The sequence below is a fragment of the Aotus nancymaae genome, unplaced genomic scaffold (genome assembly GCF_030222135.1).
Source record: "Aotus nancymaae isolate 86718 unplaced genomic scaffold, 86718_ANA_hifiasm-v0.15.2.pri h1tg000016l, whole genome shotgun sequence".
In the NCBI taxonomy this organism is placed as follows: Eukaryota; Metazoa; Chordata; class Mammalia; order Primates; family Aotidae; genus Aotus; species Aotus nancymaae.
In genome coordinates this window covers 73,859,865-73,874,443 of record NW_026988428.1, presented here as the reverse complement: position 1 = coordinate 73,874,443, position 14,579 = coordinate 73,859,865, and the positions used below count along the sequence as shown (strand labels likewise).

Sequence of the window (14,579 nt, the reverse complement as noted above, 5' to 3'; positions counted from 1 at the left end):
TTTTTTGTATTTTTAGTAGAGACGGGGTTTTACCATGTTGACCAGGATGGTCTCGATCTCTTGACCTCGTGATCCACCCACCTCGGCCTCCCAAAGTGCTGGGATTACAGGCGTGAGCCACTGTGCCCGGCCTTATATATATTTTTTTAGAGACGGGATCTCATCATATTGCCCAGGCTGGAATGCAGTGGCTATTCACAGGTGCGGTCCCACTACTGATCAGCAAGGGAGTTTTGACCTGCTCCGTTTCTGACCAGGGCCGGTTCACCCCTCCTTAGCCAACCTAGTGGTTCCCCCACTCCCAGGAGGTCACCATGTTGATACTGAACTTATTGCAGACACCAGATTGGCATAGCACACTACAGCCCAGAACTCCCGGGCTCAAGTGATCCTTCCACCTCAGCCTCCCGAGTAGCTGGGACTACAGGTACGCGCCACTGTGCCAGCTGTTCTTTATATTTTTTATCATGAATATATAAATAATTAGCATATGATTGGGTGTGGTGGCTCATGCCTGTAATCCCAGCACTTTGGGAGGCTGAGGCAGACGGATCACTTGAGGTAAGAAGTTTGAGGTCAGCCTGGCCAGCATGGCAAAACCCCATCTCTACCAAACATACAAAAATTAGCCGGGCATGGTGGCGCGCACCTGTAATCCCAGCTACTCTGCAGGCTGAGGCAGAAGAACCACTTGAACCCTGGGGGCAGAGGTCACAGGGAGCCGTGATCATGCCACTGAACTTCAGCCTGGGCAACAGAGCAAGACTCCATCTCAAAAAAATATATTCACAATATTAATATTATTGCTAGAATAATATTTATATTTATCATTAAATTATATTATTTATAATATAAATATAAATATTGCTTTACTTATAACCTGGAATGTAAAAGGAAGTTTTTCTTTTCCAGACCTATCACATGTTACCATTACTTGTAATGTTTGGAAACACAGTCAATGTAACAGATTCTGTATATGTACCTACAGTGATTCAATTTAGGCACTGAATTCCTTTTATAATGTTCGTTCCTAGTGATGTTATTTCTTATAGTACGTTATGACAGATCAGTTAAAGATTATTAGCTTTGCTTATTTATAATATATTTTATTAAAATAGGTATTTTATAAAGCAATAGAAGAGGGAATCAAAGAAATACAAAAATCAAGATTTAAGTATGTTAGTCAACTTAAGCCTCAGTCGTTATTAATCAACTACTAAATGGTTTGGGTTTTGCTGTATTCTCAGAAAATTTACTTTACTGACATGTAATTCATAGTTTTTCTTCTGATTTCCAATTTTGTCTGCTTCTGTTTTATTCTTGCTATTGGAACTACTGGACTTTAGAGTTTCAATGAAACTGCTTACACCTAAGTCATACCTATATTTCTGTGAACTATTATAGCCCTTTGATATTTCTCAAACTTCTAAGCTTTATTAGAGCTAAGGCTGGACTTTGTACTCTAATATCTCATTTGATTATGGCTTTGTCATCCATGTCTAACATCTGCGCACAGATACTCATTACAAACCCTGTGACGAACTATTTTAGAGCAACTTTTGTTCACACTAACGGTTTAGATTTTTGAGTCTTTGACTGCTTTATAAAGTCTAAGAGTATAGACAAAGTAATGACTTAGAACCACTGATATTTCAAAACAAAAGTGGCCTTTCGTGCATTTATGTATACTCCTAACAGTTAGCAGTAATATCTGACTGCATTAATGAACATGTAATTGTAGTGCCTCTTTAGAGATCTAGAAATAATAAACTACACTTTTAACCTGCTTCTAAAATACCCATTTTACCTCCCACTTGACACAAGTTACATACTTTTCATCCCTTATTCACATTGAGTATTAAGGAATTACCTTTGGGTGTTTTGTCTTCAAGAAGAGTGTCACAAAGTTACTTTCAGCAGCTCAGACTTGGATTGGCATGTCTTTTAAGGAAGAGGGTAATGAATGAAAGTGGGAAGATGGCTCTTCTTATCCTGGCCTGTAAGTTTTTAGTATATAATACAATTCCTTATTCCTTTCTCAGTGTCTCAATGTGGTTTTCTTAAATTTTATACATAATAAAGGCAATTAGATATTTTATAATTTGTGTAAATATGCCTCTATTTAATTAGATGATTTGATTATAACTTTTATAATAAATATAATATGGGGAAGAACATTGTTATATATGAATTTTGGAATATCTCTGATATTTTTATTGGGAAGATGTACAGAATTATTATTGTTTGGCCAAAGAGTTTGGACCTTTTTTGTGGTTTTAAGTAAAAATTGTTAAATTGCTCTACAGAACAAGGTATTAGACAACTATGGTAAGCTATTTTATCACTCTTTGCCAACTTTAGATAACCTTTGAGAATTTGGATAGTGGATTATTTTTATTTTGTTCTTTTCAGTTATTTTCTTTTGATGCTACTGAGGCTGTTATTCCTATAATCTATATAATTTTTTTTGCCCATTTTATTGTATTTTATTGCTTAGTATGAATTTCTCATATATTAAGCTGATAAATTCTTCTTTGGATATCTTGCTGGTTTTCTTTCTTTCTTTTTTTTTTTTAGTAACTTTCCTTTTAAGTTTATTTGCTTTTATTGGGTGAACAAATGTTTGACATTTAAGTGGACTGAAATTACCTTTATTCATTGGAAATTTCTTTTAGGATGAGAAGGAGACAGTTGAAGTACATACATGTGTATACACACATAGAACTCTTTCTCTATATATATATTTCAGTTGGGCAATCAGTTGCCAGAGTACTGCTTAAATGATTCATTATTCTTTCATTATTGATTTTAAAGTTAAATTTATCGTACACTAAAACATTAATATGTAAATATTTAAGTCATTTAATATGCAATTTAAATATTTCATAATTTATGCAAATATTTTATGTGTAAACATGTTTCAACATTTTCCTGGAATTTTTTCAGTATTTCCTGGAATGTTTTCCTGGAATTCAATATTTTCCTGGAATTGCTCATACTATTGCATCAAACTGTGAGTATACTCTTGCTTTTATGATAACAATTTAAATGTTATAATGTTATTTGATCTTTTATACCTCAAGCCTTGTATAATGTTTGGCACATAGAGCACTCAATAGATATGCTGAATTAATAAATAGGAAATATATAAGAATATGTTGGCAATATATTTCTTCTTTTTCTTTTTTTTTTGGGACTGAGTTTTGCTCTTGTTGCGATGATGTGATATCGGCTCACTGCAATCTCCACCTCCTGGTTTGAGTGGTTCTCCTGCCTCAGCCTGCCGAGTAGCTGGGACTATAGGCATCCGGCACCAGGCCCGTCTAATTTTTTGTACTTTTAGTAGAGACAGGTTTTCACTCATTTTCAATTGGTGTAAGTTTCAGTTATGCAGGATGAATAAGTTCTAGAGATATACTGTACAACATAGTACCTATAGTTAGCAACAATATATTGTTCATTTTAAAATCTGTTAGGAAGTTAGAGCTCATGTGAAGTGTCTTACCTGTCCTCCGCTCCAAAATTAAAAGTACTCAAGAAAACTTTTGTAGATGATAAACATACCTATTATCTTTATTGGGTGATAGTATAATGAATGTATGCATATGTCCAAACTCATCAAGTTATATATATTAAAATGTGCGTTTTGTGTATATAAATTATACCTCAATAGGGCTATTGTAATAAATCTCTAATATAGCATCTGTTAATGGTCATCACTCAAACATAATTTGAAGAAATGAAAATTAGGATATAAACCACAACATAGCTATTTGTTTTGAACAAAAAATAAATACATTAGTAATTAATCTTCTTAAAGAAGAAAAATATTTAGCGCAGAAGTGATATTATCAGGTAATTTGGGTAGTTTTACTTTTAATTTTTGAGGAACCTCTTACAACTTTTTCACAGTGTGGTCTTATCATCAATGTGGTAGGGTTCCAGTTTTCTCACATGTGAAGAAATATATATATATATCCATATATATCTATATGTATATATCTATACACACATATATCCATATATATACACAAATACATATATCCATATATATACACACACATATATATCCATATATATGCACATGTATATCCATATATATACACACACGGATATATATGTGCAGATCCATATATATACATATACATCCATACATATATACATATATGTACATATACATCCATATATATACACATATACCATATATATACACATATATCCATATACACAAATACATATATCCATATATATACACACACATATATATCCATATATATGCACATGTATATCCATGTATATATACACATGGATATATATATGTGCAGATCCATATATATACATATACATCCATACATATATACATATATGTACATATACCTCCATATATATACACATATATATATATGTAAAATAGCCATCCTAACAGGTGTTAGGTAGCATCTTATTCTGGTTTTGATTAACGTTTCCCTAATGATTAGTGATGTTGAGCATTTTTTTCATATACCCACAAGCCACATGTCTATTCAAGTCTTTCATCCATTTTTTTAAATTGGGCTATTTTTTGTTTTTCCTATTAAGTTGTAGAGGTTCTAATACCTTAACAGATATGTTATTTGCAAATATTTTCTCTGATCTATAGGTTGCCTTTAACTCTGCTATTTTCTTTGCTGTGTGGAAGATTTTGAGTTTGATGTAGTCCCACTTTATATAATTTTGCTTTGGTTACTTATGTTTTGTTAATATTTAATATTGTTAAAACATGCATACTATCCAAATACATCTATAGATTCAAAGCAATTCTGATCAAAATTACAATAGCATTTTTTAGAAAAATAGAAAAATATTCCTAAAACTTATATAGAACCACAAAAGACACTCAATAGCCAAAGCAGTCTCCAGGAAGAACAAGGCTGAAGGCATCATACAGCCTGATTTCAGAAATTTCGCAAAGCTACAATAGTTAAAACAGCATAGTACTGGCATAATAGAAGACATAAGATCAGCGGATCTTTGAGAAATGCATATCAAAACCACAATGAGATATCATCCTCACCAGTCACAATGGTGATTCAATTTTGACATTTTGATTAAAATATCAAAGAATCAGAGATGATGGTGAGGTTGAAGAGAAAAGGGACACTGATATTATGTTGGTGGAAATGTAAATTAGTTAAGGCGTGGTGGAAACCAGTTTGGAGATTTCTCAGACAACTTAAAACACAACTACCATTCAGCCTAGTAATCCCATTACTGGGTATATGCCCAAAGGAAAATAAATCATTCTACCAAAAGACATTAGCATTTGTATGTTTATCACAGCACTATTCACAATATTAAAGACATGAAATCAACCTAGGTGCCCATCAAAAGTGGATTGGATAAACAAAATGTTGTACATACACACTCATGGAATACTATGCAGCCATAATAAAGAATAAAATGATGTCCTTTGCAGCAACCTGGATACAGCTGGAGGCCATTATCCTAATCAAATTAACACAGGAACAGAACACCAACTACTACATGTTCTCACTTATGAGTGGGAGCTAAACATTAAGTACACATGGGCATAAAGATGGGAACAATAGACACTTGGGACTCCAAAAGGAGGAAAGAAAGGAGAGAGGTAAGGGTTGAAACACTTCCTTTGGGTACTATGCTCACTATGTGGTGATGGAGTCAATTAAAAAAACCCAAACCTCAGCATCACACAATATATTTATGAAAAAAATCTGCACATGCACCTCCTGAATCTAAAATAAAAATAAAAGAATGAGATAAAAAAGAGATAAAGTATACTTAGTACAGTCTATTAGGACATTCCTAGATTTAAATTGTTTCTATATAATATTTCTAATATATAAACTATTCCTCTTTCTTCAAGAAGTGTATTTGCTAGCCTTTTGTTAGCAGCAGCTGATCCCAGATACTGATCTAACTCTAGTCTGGGTGACATTTTCCCTTCTAGGCCCATTTTCCTTAGAAAACTTCCTAGCTTTTGTCATGCCCAAGAATGAAAGCTGCTTTTCCCTGGGAGCTGGTGGAAATTTTTTAGACCAGCTTCTTACTTCCTCTTTTGTAAGTGGTGATGTGCCAGATGCTGGCTACATTAAGGAAACCAGGGAGAAGAAATGGGGAATTCTGGGTATTAGATGTGATTTTTTTTTTCCTAATTGTACAGAGTTGTAGAAAGAATGAATAGATTTAACCTAAACTTTATAATAAGCTGTGGAAGGAGGGACTGAGCATAGGGCATTGCTAATGATGTCACATTTTTTAAAAGATGGTTGTGGTATTTGGCTCCTGCTTTAATAGAATGACATATATGTGAGGGTATGTCTGTTTTCCCTACTTGTCAGGTGATAGTGGCCACTTATCTGTAGGTGTTATTTAAAAGGTGCTTGCTAGTACTTGCTTATGTCTCTTCTTCATTATGCTGAAATGATTTCATCACCTTTTGTGGACAAACGTAGTTTACTTGTCTGCACTATACTTCTGCCACCACCCGGTTTTTACTATATTGTTCTCGAGCCTTCCCATAATAAGGATTAATGCATTAGCAGAAAGAAGGATTTTCATGTTTTTCATAGGGAAAAGATCAAAAGCCTTTATTTCTATTTTATATGACCCTGCAGTAGGCAGAACTACATTGTGCCTTAACAGCATTCCTTCTTTTTTTTTTTTTGAGACGGAGTTTCACTCGTTACCCAGGCTGGAGTGCAATGGCGCGATCTCGGCTCACCGCAACCTCCGCCTCCTGGGTTCAGGCAATTCTCCTGCCTCAGCCTCCTGAGTAGCTGGGATTACAGGCACGCGCCACCATGCCCAGCTAATTTTTTGTATTAGTAGAGACGGGGTTTCACCATGTTGACCAGGATGGTCTCGATCTCTTGACCTCGTGATCCACCCGCCTCGGCCTCCCAAAGTGCTGGGATTACAGGCTTGAGCCACCGCGCCCGGCCCATTCCTTCTTTTTTTTAAGTCAGGTTTTACTACTGAAAACATTTGTTGCACTGAGGGCCTGTAGTACTTCTTACTAACAGCAAAGATATATCATTGATAATTTATAGATTTAAATCATTTTTTTTGCGATGGTATAAAATTAAGAATGTACTGTTAGCTTATATTTTCTTGAGGTTGCTTTTCTTGTTATATACGCATTTAACTGATTGGCAATGAAAACAATAGTATTGTCATAGCTACATTTTTCTCACAGTTTTTTTCTTTTTTTTTTTTTTTTTTTTTTTTGAGACAGGGTCTCACTCTGTCTCCCAGGCTGGAGTGCGGTGGCATGATCTTGGCTCACCACAACCTCTACCCCACAGGGTCAAGTGATTCTCCAGCCTCAGCCTCCCTAGTAGCTGGGATTACAGGTGTGCTTACCATGCCTGGCTAATTTTTGTAGTTTTCGTTTTTTAGTTTTAGTTTAGAGACGGAGTTTTACCATGTTGGCCAGGCTGGTCTAGAACTCCTGACTTCAAATGATCCACCCGCCTCGGCCTCCCAGAATGTTGGGATTATAGGCATGAGCCACCGTGCCTGACTTATTTTTTCATTATATACTTTTTATTTTGGTTTCTCTTCCCCGCTTTCATTTCTGAGTTTTTGCTGACAGTGCAGCAACACCTGATAGTATAGGTAAAAAGAGATTTTCCTTGTTTACTTTAAGAGCTTGTGTATTTGCTCTAAGTCTTAGAGTAAGCTTCCCTACTTTAGGAGGATACAATGTTCATAGCTAGTTTTGTACAAATCTAATTTTACCTGGCACAACTTTGTTGGGAAACAGAAACAGATTAAAAACTTTAGTACCAAGAAATTTTGAATAAAGAAGATACTGTTTTATATGATGTGTGCTGAAAACTTGGCATTTGGTGAATGCTGTGTTTCATATTCTAAGCCTGAAATTGCAGGGCTACATTTTCCTATGATAACTTCCTTTATTTCATCAATACTCTAATAAGGAAATTTGTTTCCCAAGTATTCAAACTTTTTTTTAAAGGAATTTCTTTGTCTGGCATCTTAGTCTGTGTACTGTTAAAAAAAACATAGGAACCTGTTGATACTTTTTTTTTTTTACTGTTGGTAAGATTAATTCCTCCTTATGAAATTATAATAATATATATTGTTGAGATAAGGCTTTTCTGATAATATGACAAGTATCAACAAGTACTTCCTTTTGAATCTTTGCCAATTTATTACACTGTTTTTAAAAAATTGATTATACCTTCAGTTTGAGCTGGGCACGGTGGCTCACGCCTGTAATCCAGCACTTTGGGAGGCTGAGGCAGGCAGATCACTTGAGGCCAGGAATTCAAGACCAGCCTGGCCAATATGGTGAAACCCTGTCTCTAGTAAAAATACAAAAATTAGCTGGACATGGTGGCACATGCCTGTAATCCAGCTATTCAGGAGGCTGAGGCAGGAGAATTACTTACCCAGGAGGCAGAGGTTTCAGTGAGCCGAGATTGGGCCACTGTAGTCCAGCATGGACAACAAAGTGAGACTCTGCTTTAAAAAAAAAAAAAAAATTGATTATACTTTCAGTTTGAGAAGTATTCAAAATAATTAATTCAAATACCTGAATCTTTGCCCATTATCTGCTACTTTACCACACAATATGTATTGTGTGTGTGTGGATATATATTTCTCTTCAAATCTTCGTAACGTATGATCACAGAAGAATGATATTGAGAAACTCCATCATTAGATTCCTCAGCTCAACAGAGCACCTGGATTTTGGACTTATATTCATTGAGTCATAAACATGGTGCTGTCCTGTTATGTTGTGTCTGTTTGGGGTGCATTGCATAACAATAAATTTGTGAACTCCTATTTGAAAATTGCCAGTTGATTACTGGGCACAATGGCCCACACTTGTAATCTCGGCAAGTTGGGAGGTTGAGTTGGGAGGATCTCTTGAGTCTAGGAGTTTGAAACCAGCCTGGATAAATATAGTAAGACCCTGTCTCTACAGAAAATAAAAATTAGCTGCTTCTGGTAGTGTACTCCTGGAGTCCCAGCTACTTGGGAGGCTGAAATGGGAAGATCACTTGAGCCCAGAAGTTTGATACCAGCTTGGGCAACATGGCGAAACCCCATCTCTACAAAAAGTGCAAAAATTAGCCAGGCATGGTGGTTTGCAACTGTAGTCCCAGCTGCTCTGGAGGCTGAGGTGGGAGTATCACTTGAGTCTGGGAGGCAGAGTTTGCAGTGAGCTGAGATCATGCCACTGAACTCTAGCTTGGGCAACAGAGTAAGACCGTGTCTCAAAAAAAAAAAAAAGAAGAATTTACTTTAACTGTGCTTAAAAAGATTGAGAGCAAAGAGGGCAGTTTTCCTTTGTTAACATGTTAATCTTTTTCCCTATTTGGTTTTTGGGGCCTCAGGACAATGAAGCTTTCAGAAGTGTCTTATGAAGCAGTTGAGTATTGACCAAGATGTTGACATTCATCATCATGATGCCTTCATCTGGAAATCCATTCTCAATTTTTTCGTTTCCTATAGTGATTCAGGTTTTAGAAAGCTTTGGTCACAGTAGTAATTCTTAGGTCTAACAGAAAAAGAGCATAGCAATTGCAAATGTTTAATATTCAGTGCATGACTCCTTGCCAAAAATATAAAACTACCCAGAGTAGCTATGATACTTTTTCTTTTCATATTTAAAAATCACTTATATGTACTCAGACATAATGTATCTTGAAATAGGTTGAAAGGCTTTGAATATAGCAGTAGAACTGCCCCTTCTGCTCCCTCAAACAGGTGCATGGTGTCCCTTTACTTCACCTACTGAGTCCAAAGCATTTCTCTGTACTTGTCACCTTAGTGAGATTTGGCATGGTTGAAATGTTATTTTCATGGATAAATATTCTATGTTTTAAAATGCCATTTATGTAAAATTATATTTTATGCTCTTTGAAGTTATCAAAGAAAAAAATATACTTCCCAACCCTTAGTCATATCTGTCTCTCTTATGTATAAGCTTTTAATTAGCTGTTTGTTTTGGATATTGACTGGAACTTTAGAAGAGGAGTGGTTCATTTTGGGCATAATTTGAATTTCTCTTCCAGAACTTTATAGCTTTTCCATTCTAGCTCATTTTATGGTGGATGCTTGGTTGTCCTCCTGTCATCTATTCCTTGAACTTGTCTTATCAAGCGAAGTTGCATAGCAGCAATTTTGGTAGTAGACTGGCTGCATTCCAGGATTGCATAGGTAATCCTGTCTTGACATTTAATGAGCTGATGAAAACGACTCAAAAACGGGATGTAATGTCTGTAGAAGATTTGCCATTACCTCTTCTTTGTGCAGATAATGTTATGGTTAACCCACATCTATTTCCTGTTGTAGCCTATATTCTTACTGTGGTTTAGAATATTTCGGAATGCCTCAGAGTGTTAAACCAATACCACAGTGTGGTCAAAGCAGCTGAAACCACTGGAGACTCTGGTTCAGATTTGGAGTTAGATTTTAAAAGTGACAGAAGCCTAATTTCAGTTTAACTAATTAAACCCACTCTGAGGTAATACAGTGAAGCACACCTTTAAGAGTTGCCAGATTTAATTAACATTGGTGCAGTTTTTAAAACGTAAGTGTAATCTTTTGGGATTGCCTAAATGGTTCATTTGTCCTGGGTTCAGAATATACAAATAAGCTTTTGTCAGGATTTGTGTTATTTTAAACATAAGATGCTTAAAGCTGTATTTATAGACCTAGTAACCTGTCCAAAGCTTTTACAGCAATATGAGAAATGGCATAATGATTTCTTAAGACAGAGCAACATATTCTTGTTTCACTATGGTATTTGTGCCCAATAGAAGAAGATTGTTTGGTTGGTACATGAGAAATATTTAGCAGAGAAGCCTGTTTTCTAATAGTGTCACCTCTTCTACAAAAGTAATTGAAGGAAACATTTCAGAAAGTAGTTATTGGACTTTTTGCGAAGGAAAATACATTATCTGTGTGTTTAGATGCAAAGTCTCACTGTCAGATTTTGTTTAAGCTGGTTATCCCATAATCTCTTCAGAGGATCCTTATAATTCCTTTCTATATCATATTAACAACAAAAATGATAACAGCATTTATTAATAATAGTAATTGTCATCATCATCATTATTCACGTGTCCTTAGACTTGCTCCTTAGCTTTTTCTCTTCATTTTTTAAGAATTATGAAAAATGTCAGAGTATGGAAAGCAGAGTAAAGACGACCTTGAACTACCCAGTTTTAACCATTGTTAGTACATGTTTGATGTAGAATGCAGCCCATCTTAAGTGGGAGGGCTAAGGAGATGGCAGAAGTGGGTTCTCTAATAATATACCTATGGTCTTAATGCTTCCTTTTTGAAAGAGCCTAAAAGAAATGAAAGAATCAGGTCTTTGTCGCTCCTCTTAACCTCTCGGCTAGTGTCATATATGTATACTTGCAAATGTGACAAGAAGAAAAAAGTAGTTTGTATTTTTTTCATCACAGACTGTGTTTTTTGTGTGTGTGTGAAGTAATTTTAACTTCATATTAGAATTAAGTAGTATATAGCTAGGAGGAAAGGAAGACCAAATGAAAGACATTTGTTTGAAGCTTTACTGAGCCTGATGAATCTGCGGTAAGCATGAAAGTGACAGGTAGCGGACAGTGATCTAAACTAAAAAAGGAGCCAATTAATTTTATTATAGGCTGTATATAGTCACCACTCTGAAGACTCTAATGCAGCACAGTGCAGTATATAGCCACTAGCTACGTGTGGCTCTGCAGAACTTAAAATGTGCCTAGGTTGAATTGGGATGTGCTTTAATTGTAAAACACATACTAAGAAGACCTATTGTATTTAAAAAAAAACACCATAGATGCCATTAATAAAATTGTTAATATTGATTGCATGTTGAGATAAAAGAATTTTGGATGTATTAGATTAAATAAAGTATATTAAAATTCTGTCTACTGTTCTGTACTGTTTTTGAGATGGAGTCTCACTCTTTTACCCAGACTGGAGTGCAGTGGTGCAGTGTCAGGTTGCTGCAACCTCCACCTCCCAGGTTCAAGTGATACTCCTGCCTCAACCTCCTAACTAGGTGGTTGTGAACCACCACGCCTGGCATGTTTTGTATTTTTTAGTATGACTACTAGAAAGTTTTAAATGGACACATATGGCATACATTTGTGGCTTGTGTTGTTTTTCTCCTGGACAGCACTGTTTTAGATCCAAACCTATTGTAAAAACTTCCACAGATGAGAAAAAGGAGATCGGGAATTAAAGGAAACAGTATGCTTACAAAATAAGGTTTAAAAAAAAAATCTTTAATAAATCTTAATTACATTACTTAATTTGAAATAGACATGAATTGATAGATCTTGCTTTTGTGTTTACTACATTATCAAAGGCCTTTTAGTTTTTGCTTTTACAGTGAGAGAACAAGGAATGGTTAGAAAGGACTAGTGCCCAATTGGGTACAGGTAACCACATCATTAGTTGTGGCTTCTCAGGAACTATTTGGAGTTCCTCGCCACTGTGCCATTCTTTTTTGTTGTTGTTTGTTTGTTTGTTTTATGAGATGGAGTCTCATTCTGTTGTCCAGGCTGGTATACAGTGGTGCTGTCTCGGCTCACTGCAACCTCTGCCTTCCAGGGTTCAAGCGATTCTCCTGCCTCAGCCTCCCGAGTAGCTGGGACTACAAGTACGTGCCACCACTCCCGGCTAATTTTTGTAGTTTTAGTGGTGACTGTGTTTGACCATGTTGGCCAGGCTGGTCTTGAACTCCTAACCTCAGGTGATCTCCCCACCTCGGCCTCCCAAAGTGCTGGGATTACAAGTGTAAGCTACCATGCCTGGCCCACTATGCCACTCGTAATACCTTCATTGTTAATACCTTTATTGACCTTCTTATACTTTCATCGCAGTTTTCATTTGTTGTCATTTCAGCAAATGTTTTTGAAGACCTTTTTCTTTTCAGTGTTTCCTTTGCTTGCTTCTTCCTGAGACCCTTGCTTGTATCTAGAGCAGCATTAACACTGATCCAAACTCCAGTTTTGTCAAGGGACTGAAGAGAAGATGAGCAAAGCATTTCTGCTCTATAATCCTTTATCTGTAATCCTGAAATCCAAGGAGCTCTGAAAACCAAATGCTGCTTTTGTTAATTCATTGGGTGGAAATCCTGACCTGAACCAGTGTGAGACTATTTGTAGTCATTATCCCACACTGCAGGCATACTTTTATTTTTTTAATTAATTAATTTTTTTCCTGAGACAGAGTTTTGCTCTTCTTGCCCAGGCTGGAGTACAGTGGCGTGATCTTGGCTCACTGCAACCACTGCCTCCCGGGTTCAAGCGATTCTCTTGCTTCAGCCTCCTGAGTAGCTGCTGGGATTACAGGTGTTAGCCACTATGCCCAGCTAATTTTTGTCTTATAGTAGAGACGAGGTTTCACCATGTTTGTCAGGCTGGTCTCGAACTCCTAACCTCAGGTAATCTGCCCACCTCAGCCTCCCAAAATGCTGAGATTACATACGCGAGGCACCGTGCCTGGCCATCGTTTATTGCAGAAATATTAATGTGTTTGGCAATAAGGTGCTGCCCTGGACTCAAGTAGAGGTGGTGTACTATGTGCATTGTGTTAACCTTTCTTGAAAAACAAAAACACAAACCACAGTCTGAATTCAGGAATACAACTGATGCTGACTTCCAGATAAGGGATTTCGGACCTCTCTTGCCATCTCAAAGAAATTGAAAATATTTTGCTAACCATAATTCTATATTTATTTATTTCATAATTCTACATTTAAAATATTTATGTTTAACACAACCTAAACAGAGTGACAGAGGTAAATGAAATGTTTCTGAAATACATGTTTATCGTGTCAGTCTTCTTAAAGTACTTTTAGAAGCTTCTTATTTTCTGTAATTCTCCTTATCTTGGAATTTAATACCTGATGTAGGGTGGTATCTGCTTGATGCTGTATCCGTTGAGTCCCCCTTGTGTTCCTTCTGCCTCAGTCAAGGCATTTCTTTCAAAGTCAAACACATTATATGCATCCTTGGCTTTGCTATCCCTTAACTTATATCATTTCTTTTATTCTGGAAAATCCGTTTCTCTTGCTGTTTGTCAAAATTCTAATTCTTCAAGATTAATTTCAACTCCTACTATTTCCTCAAGTTTTTCCTGATTACTTACAGACCAGAGAGGATATATGTGCGTGATTTTAATGTAAATATCATTTACCTCCCCAATTAGATGGTAATACCTTAGCTGGAAGAGGCTCAGTTCTAAACCTTTCAGTGTTCATCATGTCTATCATGGTGGTTTGCATTTACTAGATGTCTTTACCAATGTTTGATTTGCGGGGACGTGGATTAGGGGTCTGGTAGGGCAGCAAAAGTGTACTCCTATGAAACTGTCAAATATTTGCTCTTTTTTGTTGGCGTTTTAGTTACTTTATATCTAACTGGCAAAAGTAAACAATGAAAATGGGAGTAAGAAACAGGAGCCTGTAGCTGTGTAGTTTCTCATAATTTCAGGCTATATAAATGTCTCTTGGTTTTTACCTGCAGTTTAACAGTGAGTAGTAGTTTGGTCTTTTATTTCCATGTATT

The 14,579-nt window shown here is 36.1% G+C and overlaps 1 long non-coding RNA gene across 2 annotated transcripts in view; it reads right to left on the bottom strand.

The window, feature by feature from the left end:
• The window catches only part of LOC110567689 (uncharacterized), a 162,432-nt gene that overhangs the window by 48,590 nt on the left and 99,263 nt on the right, over positions 1 to 14,579 (bottom strand). The gene's annotated exons all lie outside the window — the stretch shown is intronic.